General features: G+C 49.4%; 1 protein-coding gene across 1 annotated transcript in view; it reads right to left on the bottom strand.

The window, feature by feature from the left end:
• Positions 1–6,019, bottom strand: part of THSD7B (thrombospondin type 1 domain containing 7B) — a 2,208,177-nt gene extending 2,202,158 nt beyond the window's left edge. Inside the window, exon 1 of the mRNA XM_085647534.1 lies at positions 5,634–6,019. The gene's annotated coding sequence lies outside the window, so the exon portion shown is untranslated. The remainder of the gene's footprint in view (positions 1–5,633) is intronic.
• Positions 6,020–14,425: the final 8,406 nt, after the last annotated feature.

Below are 14,425 nucleotides of genomic sequence, written 5' to 3'. Positions count from 1 at the left end.
CTTCATTGCACAAAGGAAAATGATGCGAATTCCAAATGCGGATGAGTAAAATTAAAAGCGAAACTAAACATTTGATGGTGGAGTATTAAAAACGTGTCCAACTTCAACAACTGGCGGTGTAATTACCGGAAGTTTGGGTTCATTCCTCAGCCTTCAGTCTTATTATGAGAATCTAGAAGCTTCCAACGTGTAGTGCTTTCTTCAGCTTCAATGTCATCATCTTTCATTTTTACTTTGTTGTTTATTGCAGCTTTGGTTTTATTGCCTAAACCCTACAACTATCAAGTGTTCATAAAAAATAACGATAAATAATAAGTCCAAACAGGTCAGGAACGAGAAGACAGTGAATCCTGAAGACCTTCGTCAAACAGTAACATATAACTCTGTGATGTTACAGTAAAACGAGGTCAGTTCCGGCCTGCACTGGATTGGCCCGCCTGGTTTCTGCTGCATTATGATTGAGCGTTTAGTCTCCATTGCACAGCCCTGAAAGAAAACATGACTTTTTGCCATTTTCTGCCTAAAGAGGACTTTCAAGAGAGAGGCAGTGCTTAATTTGCAAAAAAATATGAGCCAGGGCTCTCGTCAGGAGGAAATTGCACCTTGTGCCACACATTGCCCCTGCCAGTCCTGCCAATGATAGTAACAGCACAAGTACTAACATTCACAAGCCTACAAGTGTGACAATTTGGTCTATTTCGGCCCCCAAAGATATAAGAATGGCCTGGGTGGCAGGTAATATTAATTTTAAATGTATATTTAGTTAATAATTAACTGTTGCTGTCGTCGTCTCTATATTGACCAGACAGCTCCACCTTGTGGCAGACTGTCACAGGTCCCGGTGCTGACAATTAAGTGCTGGTGCCCAGCACCGGAAAGCACCGGCTCAAATTAAGCACTGGAGAGAGGTGAACGGGTTTGCAGACAGGTTGCTTTGAAACCAGTGTTAGCTCAGTACAAGTATTGAAATGATTTGGGTTTCGAGGATTTGCTTGGACATGACATGCGCAGTTGGAATACTGATTGTGGTTTGGATTGCATTAAGGTCCTGCTTGAAAGGGCTCAGAGTCATCAATAGAAGCCCCTGTTGTATTGTGCTCCTATGGGTTTTCTCTTTGACAGTGAGCTCGGTCTAGGTCCTTGCAGAGAAAGGTGACTTTTGGGTTCTGCCTTCCCATAAGCAGGTTATGTAATTTACATTTACATTTAGGATACTATAGAGAACTCTGTCTTGTCTCTCACTGGGGTCAGACATAGGCGGTTGTCTCTTAGAGATTAAAAGAGCAGAAAGGGAAACATAGTCATGAGTACAGCCTAGGACACATTCACCTCAGAGGCACATACCACGGCTGGCAGGTGTGTGGGGCGCTGTACGCGAGCTAATATGTAGTTATGAGCTGAACCCTTGGAAGTGTGGGTGTTCTCACCTTGTGACTTATTAGATGTAAACTTATCATTCAGGGCCGGTGACGTCTTTTAGTTGGGTAAATATGGACGGCGGCATCAGGATCAGCAGTCGGTTTTATCTTAAATTCTATAAAATAATCTCTAACTAATGACTTCATCCGCACACTTCACTTTCATCCATCAGACTGCAGTGTCACCTGAACTCGCGTATGTTTAGTGCATTTTCATGTATGTCTTGGAGTGGAGACTGGTGGCACTGTTCTTTTCTTACTTCTTATCAGACATGAAAGACGGCCTGTGGTTTGTGACATTGTGCATGTTCGCACATTCGTTCAAGGGCCCTGCATGCATTTAAAAAGGCAGCGCAATATCTCTGTGGGGTGAGAAACAGCTACAGTCCATATCTGCACTAGAAACGTGTCTCAATTCCCTAGTGAGTGTGAAGAGTGCCATATTTCACAAGCAGTGCTGAGGCAACATATGATGGACGGAACGCTGAATAAACGAAACATTAACCCTCAGTCAAGAGATCTGGATTAAAACCATTGTTATTTTGCTCACTACACCACTCCAGTTTGGACCCAGCCATATGCAAATCAATCTTGACCCTGCTCCTCAGGGAAAAAGTCCAGTCCGAACTACCAAGCCGGGTCCTCCCAGGACCGGAAACAAGCATCCCGGGACCGTTTTCGGGATAACACCAGGCTAGCTTGAATCCAGTGGCAAAGCGGGCAAGGGTCCAACGTCTGGGCATACCCATCCCACTTAGGGTGAAAAGTGGGATGGGGGGGCATGAACGTTTGACATTGTTCAGCATCCTGTCCATCAATTGTTCTTTTTTGCTTATTTCACAAGTAGAGCAGACACAAGGGTGAGTAGCACATTCATTTATGGAGCAATCTAATATGTGTATGTATCTGTGGGTTGTGTGGCTGTGCGTGTGCACATGTGTGTGTGTGTGTGTGTGTGTGTGTGAGTACACTTATTTGCTACTTTGTGCCAGTGGGGAGCAAAGGGATGTTTAAAAAGATGAAAGGGTTTGAAGAGAGGAGTGAGGCCACTGTAGATGTTGATCTTTTGCTATGAACCTAAGCAAAAAATGATATGCTAAGTAGGAGCAGTGCTTATATGTCAAAGATGCATGATTTCAGAGAGACAGAGGAAGACGTTGACCAAGACAAATTAGTTTTAGCAATCGTTAATGGCACTCATTTGGGAGAATGTGTGTCATATTTCACTTATGATATGTGCACACACTGGCAGAATGACTGTTTCAAACTATCGAATATGTATTTTTAGGTGGAGAACACCAGTTATCTTTAATAACCTCTTTCATTTGATTTTGATGTCCCACGTGTGCTTAATGTGTAAATTAGCCGAAAAGGGTACTTCCCCACCGATATTTGCGTGTGTTGTTCAGTTTTATTGAAGACATCCATAAATATATCTACCAAAAAAGCATGCATACTTTTACACAATTTACGTCGTTTAAGTTTTTAAAAAGGCAAAGTTACAAATATTTGAATATATTGACTTTTCCTCTACAGCATATAAACAAGTGTGTTTGCCTGAATGCCAGCGGCGCTTTGTCAGTACAGGTGCTGTCAGCTGCACATGGCACTCATGTTACCAAAGGATGAACAAATGTTTCACCAATGACAGTTCTGCGAGTGCAGACACTCCAGAGCAGAACAGAGAACTTGATAACAGCAACAGGGTAACACATTCTGATAATGTGGTATCTGGACAAAGCCTGAAGCAAACCTCCAGCATATTTTATTTCAAGACACATTTAGGCCACTTTGATTTTCTATTCGTAAGAAAAACAGGAATAACACATGTGAAGATGTGTTTGACTGAACTAGAACACAGGTATATTTTTCCGTAGAGACCACAATCCGCTTCAGAGACGAGGCTTCGTGTGAAGTCTGTTAAAAACAGAATAAATACGTCAATGGTAATTCCTTTTTGGGCCGGGCTAGTTTCCTGTCATTGCCTTGTAAGTCAGTTGTTGTTGCGCGTTACTATCAGTGACATATTCTGTCGGAGTGACGTTTCAGAGAGGTCTTTGATATGAGAATGCGCAGCGTGTGTGTAAATGGCTCATGCAGCGCGTTTGACGTTTGTACCTCAGCCTCACAGGTGTGCTTGCATGTGATATGAGGTGACAGAACCGGCCAGAAAAAAGGACATCCACGGGGGTGAGGGTTAGTCACTGACCTCACAGGCGGCACGGTGGCGTAACGAAACGTGACCCCGAACATGCCTTCTGAATCAGACACAATCGCAGCGTAGATACCATCGGGCAGCCTACAACGTACACCACTTTTAACCAAAATCCGCGGTGAGTTGAAGCTAGCAAGACGGTGAAACACAAGCGCATCTTAGCTTCCCACACAACTGTGGATGAACGGCACACCAATCAGAATGGATAACAAAGTAGCAAAGTGCCATAAAATGCAGCTTAAACACATCATCCTACGCCGCTCACTTGTACGACATCACTTAAAGACGCGGATCCTGGCAGAAAGCTAGTGCTCGTGGGAGGTTCAGCAGCTGAGGATGTGGACAGCTCCTTCTCGGCAGGGCTCAGTGCGCCTCGTGCTCTCCGGCTGAGGCTCCGTCGGAGGCTCGTGGCCAGTGGACGCAGCGTGGGGGCCAGGGGCGTACCGCAGACCCCTGCAGCCCCTGGTGAAGGGCCCACACCCTCCACTGAGCCCCCATTCAAACTAAGGTCTACGAATTTACGTGAGACCCGAGAGGCTCCCTGAGCTCTCACTACATTCTGGATGTGTGTGTGAGGGAGGGGTATCACAGAAAGTAGTGAGTGTATTGGGTCGTGCAGACGCAATTTTGGTAAAATGCCAAGCTCTAGAGATATGCACCACCCGAAAATAAGTTTCCCGTACATTTCTCACATCCTAAAGTAACCCATAATTCCATACTATTCACGCAATCGGATCAAACTTGTTGGTAACCTGGAAAAGCTCAGAACAGAATAATCAATAGAAAACGCTTTTGAGTGGATCCGCCCTTTCAAAAGCCACGTTCGTGGTACCACTATTCCACTACTATTGCCGCGTATAGAGAGAAAACCCAAGTTCACAGAGTCAAGCACCCAGCAAACCACAAACTGTAAAACTTCCCCAATAATGCCCAGCTGCTTCCGGTACCGGTGAGCATGCTGGATCCCCGCCTTCACGCACCAGTGAATGCAGCAAGCAGCCTAAGTGCACAGTCAGAGGGACACCCTGGGACACATTGATGGGGTTTGGGAGTAGGGCACCTTGCTGTGCTGTCCTATGTCAAAGTTTAAGTCCAGGAATGCACCGTATTTATCCAATAGAGCACATTCCTGTGCTTTCCTCCTGCGCTGGCACCATTTCGCCAGGCTAGTGCCTGGCGTTGATGCTGGATGGTTTTTGCGGAAGAAAGGGCACCATCCTGCACAAAAACCATACTGGCAGTCCTTTTCCCCTTTTTGTGTGTGCTGCATAATGCAGCACACATGATGCAACACACATGGAAAGAAGAACAATTAGGAAAAATAAAGTTATTTCTCCCTGTTGCGCCTCCCCTGGCGAGGCGTAAGGTTTTGACACAACCCCAGGTTTACATGGTTTTGTAAGGCTGGGGAAGCGTCAACATCACTGGGTGTTGCGTTGGGAAAACCCACCGCTATGCCCGTGGAACACTTCCCTATTGCAGAGTAAGGCAGCACAGTGATTTGCGCTGCCTTGACTTACTCCATATTTATGAGAGCATCAAATTGGCCGTGCGTGACCTCATAAATATGATTTTGTAGCCTGCACAGCCAGAGCATCCCAAAAAGTGACGCTCTGGCGATGCAAGGGGCTCATAAATATGCCCCCGTGTGTGCAAATCCCTGTTCTGTCAGCCATAATATGCGCTGCGGCACACTTCAGCAACAAGCAGGAGATTCCCTCAGCTACCCAGCACACCTGGCTATTAAATAAAGACATTGTGTGACACGAAATGTCCATATGTTCTCCAACATTGACCATGCTCTCTGCGAGTGGCTAAGAGACGCACAGATTGAGGCATCGCCAGGCCAGTGGGCAGCCTCGCCACTCACGCAGGCCATAAACTGCCCCGTGCTTGTATGACTGCAGGAGGCAGTGCACAGCCTAAGCAGAGCAGGGGAAAGTAACTACCAAGCGTGCGCTGTACACCTTCCCTCGCAGAGTACGTCTGACTGGACTTACCGCAAGCAGCTTCCTTAGAGCCGGCCCGAAACCGTCCAGAAATCCGGAGCCCTCCACTGACACAGCACAACTGCCTTTGACGTGCACAGCACTGTCGCCCTCCGCTGGCACAGCACAGATGCCCTCCGCGGGTAAAACACTGTCGTCCTCTTCTGACACAGCCAAACACCCTTGCCACAGCAGTCTCCCCACAGCAGCACTGCGCTGTCGCCTTCCACAGGTACGGTACTCCCGTCCTTCGGTGACACAGCCCAATTGCACTCCACAGCAACGCCGACTTCCAGCAGCCCAGTACAGCTTCCTTCCACTGGCACAGTGTTTCCTCCTTAGCCCTGCACTGCACGGCCGCACTCTCCTAGTACACGAGATCCTCGCGCTCCACGCACAGCAAGGTAGTCGTCCCTTTGCAGAGCACACAGAGCGCTCTGGCAGCAGACCACCCATTCCACTGTATAAAGCGGCAGAGGTGCCGGACTCCGGGGGCGGGACAGCGCATTCTAAACAGCTCTGCGCCGTGCGCGCCCATTGGCTGCCACAGGAGCCACTTGTCGAGAAAGGAGCACCCCTCTACGTCAACCTTCGGCTACACACCTCCACGCGGCGTCCCCCTCCACAGCAGTGCGTGGTGACAGCGCTAGTGATGCCGTGGCTAGAGGGTTCACCCGGGACCGCTATGGGCTTTCTCGGCTCTCCATTTACAAAACCGAGACTGCTATTTAAAAGTGTGGTGTTGTTTGTGACATTTCTCCCATTTTTTAAAAAGCACCGTACCCTATCTATGACACCTCACCTCCCAGAGAGAGATACTTTTTGAAACTATCGATACCGCCATCGTTTTGAAGTTTTAGTGATTGACTTGAACTTCAAAACGATTGTATCGATAGTCTCAAATAATTTCCATCCTTGCTTTTCGCCAGTCACATTCCAATTAGACGATAAACAGTAACCCTTGGAAGGGCTTTTTTTGGATCTCAAAAATCACACTTTGTTGTCTAAACCTTACTTTTTAAAACTCGTAGTTAGACAACGCTATAATAAACTTTCGTTTAATTGAAGTATTTGCCCGAACGTAATGCAGACGAAAACTAGAGCCGGCCGTTCCCAGCTGCCCTTCTCCTGAAGTGAACGTGTATTGATCACGAATGTTCCGTTCGACATCGATATGCCAGTCTGCCCTCTATTTTAGCCAATGAACCGAAGTTAGCAGATCGACTTCTATTCAGACAAATATTTTTTCAAGCCAGTAAACTTGCTGGCAAACTGTAAAAATCAGAGGTGAAAATTTAGCAGTAGCAAGGCCGCTTTGCTGAACAGTAGAGACCTAATCGAGCTTGGCGTATCAAGAGCACAGCTCCAATGGTAAAGAGCGAGTTAGAGAGAAAAGGCACAAAAATCAGTGGCGGCTCCTGTACCGATGTGCGGTCTAGTAGTGGGGAGGGCGGAGCGTGGGCGGAGCGAGGGAAGAGGAAGGGGCGAGGAAAGGGAAACGGGGAGTTAGAGTAGGGACGTGAAAGAGAGAGGTTGAATAAAGAAGCCTCTCCGAACCTACTGTGTCTGTCGTCATTGAGGGGCGCTGCAGGGGGACACGACAGCTGGCGACGAGGGTGGGATGAGCAGTGGACTCTCCCGGACCCGACACCGTAAGCATTTAAGGAACCCCCCCAGGGAGAACTGCTTTGCAAGAGACGATCTCGACACATGAGAGCCCCCCCCCCTGCGCAGGAGACTCGAAGATACGCGTGCGAGCAGCAGTGAGGCCCCCCCCCTACCTGGCACAAGCGGCAGGCTCCAGGAGTGGGTGAGTGAAGCTTCAGCACGCTGCAACAAGCAGAAAGCAAGGCTCGAGCCTCGTGTGAGGCCCCACGTGTGTAGTGACCCGGCGGCCATCTTGAAGTCAGGCAGCCTTGGAGGGACATCCCCATTGAAGTGAATAGGCGGCCATCTTGAAGTCAGGCGCCCAGAACAAATTTAAACAAGCACAAGCCAATGCAAACAAGCACGAGCTAATGCAAACGAAGGAACAAACAGACACGAGCCAGGCCACAGCAAGCCTGAAAGCACACAAGCATAAGAAACAGCAAGAGTGAAAGCAGAATACAACCAACAAGTACAAGTCAAGGCGAAACAAACAAGCACGAGCTAATTCAGACAAGTGAACAAGCAAGCACGAACACTGCCCACACAATGTCGAACAACGGATCACCGACCCGTCAGGAAGTGAAGCCAATCGTCATGGGACTGTCACACTTGCGCCCTCCGGAGCCTCTGGCGCTCGTCGTCGGTAGCAGTATGGGCCCCCGTTGGGAGGAATGGATAGAGGACTTTGAGGACTACATCAAAGGTTCCAAAGTACTCGGAGATGAGGACCAGCTGATTGCACTCCGCAATCTAGTGGGGAAAGATGTCAGCAAGATGATCAAGGAAATTCCCGCAGCAGATGCAGGAACATACGCCAAAGTTCGTGAAGCCCTCGATAAAAAATTCATACACAAGAAAAATGTGGACTATGAGCGGTACGTGTTTCAGCGGGCGCGACAAGAGAAAGATGAGATAATGGGCGCCTACATTACGCGGCTTCGGCGGCTAGCGCGTCACTGCGACTTTGAAAGGTTTTCAACGGATGATGCCATACGCTTGCGCGTGATCGACGGCTGCCAGTCGGAGACACTTCGACGAAAACTGCTAAAGAAGACCCACACACTGGACGAAATAGAAGAACTCACAAGAGTGCACGACCAGGCTGAGGAACATGCCAAGTCCATGGAGTCGGGGTGCACGGAGCGCAAGGAGCTTGCGTGTCAAGTGCGCACCGGTCGTCCCCGCCGGGGGTCGAAAGAGCGCGAGCGACACGCCCGACCATCGTCGCGCCGCCGCTATCCAGCACATCGGCGGCCTGACTCGGGAAGGAGGAGCAAAAGACACGATCACACGAAGAAATCGGCCGCAAGACGGTGTTACCGATGTGGATACGACTTTCCACACAGCGGAACATGCCCGGCCATGGGGCAACAATGCCGCAAGTGCGGCCGGAGCCATCACTTTGAAGCTATGTGCGGGGAGTACCGCCGCGAGAAAGACAAAGACAAGACCGCGCCTGAGTCGTCGAGAAGAGACACCCGCTGGCACCATGTGCGAGCAGTCCATGTCCGTCGGAAGTCGTCATCAAGGTCTTCCCACTCCAGCAGAGAGTCCCGGTCGTCCAGGTGGTCAAGGCGACCTCCGTCTCGAGACTCAGGGTCATCTTCGGACGAACAAGAGTATTCGGTAGAGTACGCGAACATGATCGCTGACCCGGACCAACTCAAAAAGTACCCCCGTTTGGACATAAGCGTGGGTGGCCACAACACGAAGTTCGTGATGGACAGCGGGGCGTCGCTGAATTACATCCCAGTGACTGAATACCGGAAGATGAACCCTCGCCCCCGACTGAACCCTGCGCACGTCCGTGTCTACACCTGGATGTCCAGGGAACCACTTCCGTGTCTTGGGAAATTTCCGACTGTACTGAGGCACCAAACAACATCAGTCCCCGCGGTGATACATGTCATTGAGGGGCCGGAAGCGGACTGTCTCCTCAGTCTCCCAACGGCCGAACGGCTAAGACTGGTTGAAATTCTATATCGCGTCACCGATGACAGTGACACTGTCCGCAAGTTCCCAAAACTGTTCACAGGACTCGGCAAAATGAATAGAGGCCAGATCCGCTTGCATATTGATGAACAGGTTCGGCCGGTTGCCCAGCACCCCAGAAAGGTTCCTTTTCACCTTCAACAGGCTGTAGAAGATGAACTGCAAGACCTCCTGACAGCCGACATCATCGAGCGTACGGAGGGCCCCACGCCGTGGGTTTCACCAGTGGTGATCGTCCCAAAGAAAGGAACTCCAGGGAAAGTCCGACTCTGTGTGGATATGCGCATGCCCAACACAGCTATCGAGAGAGAACGACACCCTGGACCCCACCTGAGTGACATGATAGCCGCACTAAATGGTGCGCGCGTGTTTTCCAAACTTGACCTCAACAAGGGGTACCATCAACTGGAACTCCATGAAGATTCTCGGTACATCACAACGTTCGCGACGCACCTGGGGCTGTTCCGGTATAAACGACTGAACTTTGGCATATCATCAGCTGCCGAGATATTCCAAGAAGCCATCCGGCAGACGATCCATCACATCCCCAACACGCTGAATTACAGCGATGACATCCTAGTGTATGGGGCAGACATTCAAGCGCATGACACAGCCCTCGACAGAGTCTGCCACGCGCTTTTGGACGCAAACCTAACTCTCAACAAGGAGAAGTGCGAATTCCACCAAGAAAAGCTGAAATTCTTTGGGCACGTCTTCTCTAGTGCAGGGATGAAGCCGGACCCGGACAAAGTGAGCTCGTTGAATGACACCAAGAGTCCACGGGATGTCAGCGATGTGCGATCCTTCCTAGGGATGGCGAGCTACTGCTCGCGGTACATCGAAGACTACGCCACTATCAGTCACCCCCTCCGGAGATTGACCAAACAAGGCCAGGCATTCGAGTGGACTTCAGAGTGCGAGCGAGCATTTCGAGACATCAAACAAGCGGTGGGAAGAGCCGACAGCCTGGCGTACTTCAGCCCGGACCGAAAAACTGAGATCACAGTGGACGCCAGCCCCGTCGGTCTCGGGGCCATCTTAGCCCAATACGATAAGGACACTGACCAGCGTCATATAGTGGCCCATGCCAGCCGAAGTCTCTCAGACACGGAGAAGGCCTACTCCCAACCTGAGAAAGAAAGCCTCGCGGTAGTATGGGCCTGCGAACATTTCCACGTATTCATATATGGGAAACACTTCACCATGGTGACAGACCACCAAGCGCTTGTCACCATCTTTGGGAACCCGCGCTCCAAAATGCCACCCCGCATCGAACGATGGGGACTACGCCTGCAAGAATATACTTTCACTATCGTCCACAAACCAGGAAAGTCGGCCAACCCAGCTGACTACATGTCAAGGCACCCCGAAGCTACCCACCGTCTCACTCCGTCTGTAGCTGAGGAGTACATCCACTTTGTAGTGGCCCAGGCACGGCCGCCGGCTGTTCCCCTGGAAGCCATCCAACAAGCCACCTCGCAGGATGAGCTGCTACAAAGAGTGATTCACCGGATACGAACACATCGGTGGAGACAGGACGATGCACCTGAGGAGAGTGACCCAGAGAAGTGCCAAGAGCTACAGGCGTTTAAGAATGTGAGCGAGGAACTATCCGTCACAGCGGAAGGGCTGCTCCTGAGAGACCACCGGATCGTCATCCCACAGCACCTGCGCCAAGGAGTCATCAACTTGGCCCATGAAAGTCACCGAGGCGTGGTTGCGACCAAGAGGGCTCTTCGTGAACGTGTCTGGTTCCCGTTCCTTGACAAAATGGTAGAACGTACCCTCAAAGACTGTCCGCAGTGCCAAGTAGTGGGGCGCGGTGATCCCCCAGCTCCGCTCCAAATGACACCACTACCATCAGGAGTGTGGCAGGAACTAGCCATGGACTTCTACGGCCCAATGCAGTCGGGCAAGTACGTGCTGGTGATTGTTGATGAGTACTCGAGATTCCCCATCGCTCAATTTGTCCCGTCCACCGGAGCAACTGCTACGCTCGCCGTCCTTGACGAAGTGTTTGCAGCGTGGGGAGTACCCAAAGTAATGAAGACGGACAATGGCCCACCGTTCAACGGGCAAGAATTCAGCGACTTCATGAAAGTAATGGATATCCGACACCGGCGAATAACACCGCTATGGCCTCAGGCCAACGGCACTGTTGAAAGATTCATGGCCACCCTCAAGAGAACTTTCCAGCAGGCTGTGCTTGATAGAAAAGACATGCAAACAGCCCTCAATGACGTGCTCCGATCATACCGAACCACACCACATGCCACCACAGGCAAATGCCCAGCGACACTCATGCTGGGGCGGCCCATTCGGACACGAATACCCACCTGGGAAGGAGCATTACGACCTGTGTCCCCAGGTCGCGTCCATCAAGAAATGGTGACCACCGACAGAGCTCGCAAGGAGGGCATGAAGACGTATGCTGATGGTCGTAGGCGAGCCCGATCGCTCTCTTTCCGAGAGGGAGACTGCGTGGTGGTTAAGCAGGAGCAATGTAAGAAAACGGACAGCAGGTTTCGAGCAGAGCCGCTGACAGTCACCCGGCAAAGGGGAACCATGCTGACGGCGGAATCAGACCGGAGACGCATCACTCGAAATGTGTCTCATTTTCAGAGATGCAGCTCGGCTCTGCAGGATGCGCTAGAGTCACAACTCCAGCCTCCGAGAGCTGACCAGACTGAACTGCGAGGTGAGACTGTTACTGGCTCAGAGGAGAGAAGCGAAGGTAACACTGCTGTGTTTCCAGAGGGCCGGTCTCTCAGACCACGACAGACAATTCGCCAGCCACGTCGGCTGATTGAAGAGATGTAAACATTTTGTAAGTTTGTTCTGCTAACAAAGGGGGAGATGTACCGATGTGCGGTCTAGTAGTGGGGAGGGCGGAGCGTGGGCGGAGCGAGGGAAGAGGAAGGGGCGAGGAAAGGGAAACGGGGAGTTAGAGTAGGGACGTGAAAGAGAGAGGTTGAATAAAGAAGCCTCTCCGAACCTACTGTGTCTGTCGTCATTGAGGGGCGCTGCAGGGGGACACGACAGCTCCTACGCTATGACGGAGGAGTGTCGCCCCACTGCTTTTGAGCAGTATGAAGGAAAGGAAATATAAAATGATAATAACTTTAAGTTATTATAATTTTATATTTCCTTTTCGGGTGGGCGGGGCTGGTCTGCTTACAGAGCAGGGTAGGGGAGGAGTGGTTTGCCCACTCCTAAGTGCGCAATGCCTGTTTGGTCAGCCCACTCGGGCCACCCAAACCAGTCATGCGCACTTTCTCCATTCTCCATGCAGGCTGCATTGCAGCCTGCATGGAGAACAAGCCAAGGCCCCCATTCCCTGTTTGAGCGTCGAACCAGGACGCTCAAAACCAGTCACAACGCTGCATTTCAGCATTGTGATTGGTCAGGGGAGCCTGGCTATACTCCCTGTCCCACAAGCAGAGTAGGAGCAATGAGCAGAGACGTGGGACCCGGTGGCAAGGTAAGTGCTTAATTTTTTTTCCATTGCGCAACTCAGAGTGCCCGGCTCCCCATTCACACACCCCGCGCCTTTTCCTGCCCCGCCACCCACGTGTTATGCCGGCTGCCACTGAACAATGGAGTTTAGAAAGCACGTATCTATATCACGGGCAAAGGAATAGAAGTCCAGATGTTGCAAACCCGTATCAAACCTCCAGGTGGCCAAGAACTTGTCATTCAGTTAAGAAGTTAAGTGGGCTTTTGCCCTATGGACTGGATTCACCGCCTCATCATTAGTTTCATTCGCAAAAGTATTGGAGAAATGGTTTCAGAAATTGTCAAATACATTATAATACTTATAGCATTTGGAGAGGCATGATGTACTTATGTGAAAAAAGCAACAAAAACCATTCTAGAGCCCCAAACACACCTTAGATCGACTAAGGGTTATGAGAAATTTGCAATTTTGGTTTTTACAACAGTTTGGAGATGTAAAAAAGAAATCAACTTCACAAATTTAAGATGCAGCATTAGGATTAATGCAAGATTAGAGACCCCATGAGAAAAAGTGTCTGAGAGCAGTGCCCTCAAAGAGAAAGGGACTGGATGAATCATTTTGACAGGAATGCCTTACCTGAGATTGCAGAGAGGCCAGGTTCACTATGTGATAACAGGAGTTAAGGCAGAGTAATGAAGAGAGGCCTCTGAGGATAGCTGGTGAGGTCGTATGATTCCATTAAACAAAATAATATTTTTATTGAGAAAATATTCAAGTACAGGTTTTGCCCCCCACTAACTCCCACCCATCCACACACTGTGAAATACATACAAAAGCAGAAAGAACCAGGATCCATTAGAGTGCACATTCTATGTCTAGCTAAATACATAGTTCAAAGAGAAATAAACACATACTTTTCATAAAATAATTATTCAATTAATTGATATAAGCCTTTATTCTATTCAGTCAATCATTTAAAGTGCATGTGCAATTTATCCATTCTTTTATTCTGTCCAACCAGGCTAGTACAGCCATATTTTAGTCCTTGCCCCCATACCCTAGCACCACAGAGACAAAATCATTTCCCCCCAAAAAATGTGGGCACCCGTCCCCATTCAACACAATTGAAGATGGGGGTAGGGTAAAACTGGGATCCATCAATGATCAAATCTAAGACCAAATAAAATACAGAGTTTCCACGAAGAAATAGATGCATAGGTTTCCCACAAGGAAAAAAAGAGAAATAAATTCAATAGCTGTTTAAAGCAATTATTCTAATCGACCACTTCTGTAAAGTGCATGTGCAATTCATCCCTTATTTTAATCTATCCAACTGGACAGGTGCTCCCATATTTTAAGACCTTTTCCCATGCCCTAGAACCTCTCCAAGCATAAATAGATGTTTCTAGATTATAAGTAGACAACAATCGGGCTAGCCACTGCTGGAGAGCGGGGGGATCTGGATCCAACCAGGCTGGGGAACCACAAAGCCTAAATACAGCCATGGATATACTTAATAACTCTCCTCCCTCGTTGGTACTACCACCCTCTTGTGTGCCCAATTGGATTAGGGCTAGGGTCATAGCTACTTTCATGCATAACTGATCTCTTAACAATTCCCCCATTTGATTAATAACCATTGAGAGAGACCCACAAGTTGCAAACAAGTGGACTATAATTGCCTTGTAAAGGGCGCAACATGGGC

This window comes from Triturus cristatus, chromosome 3_2 (genome assembly GCF_964204655.1).
Source record: "Triturus cristatus chromosome 3_2, aTriCri1.1, whole genome shotgun sequence".
Lineage (NCBI taxonomy): Eukaryota > Metazoa > Chordata > Amphibia > Caudata > Salamandridae > Triturus > Triturus cristatus.
This window is presented reverse-complemented; position numbering and strand designations above follow the sequence as displayed.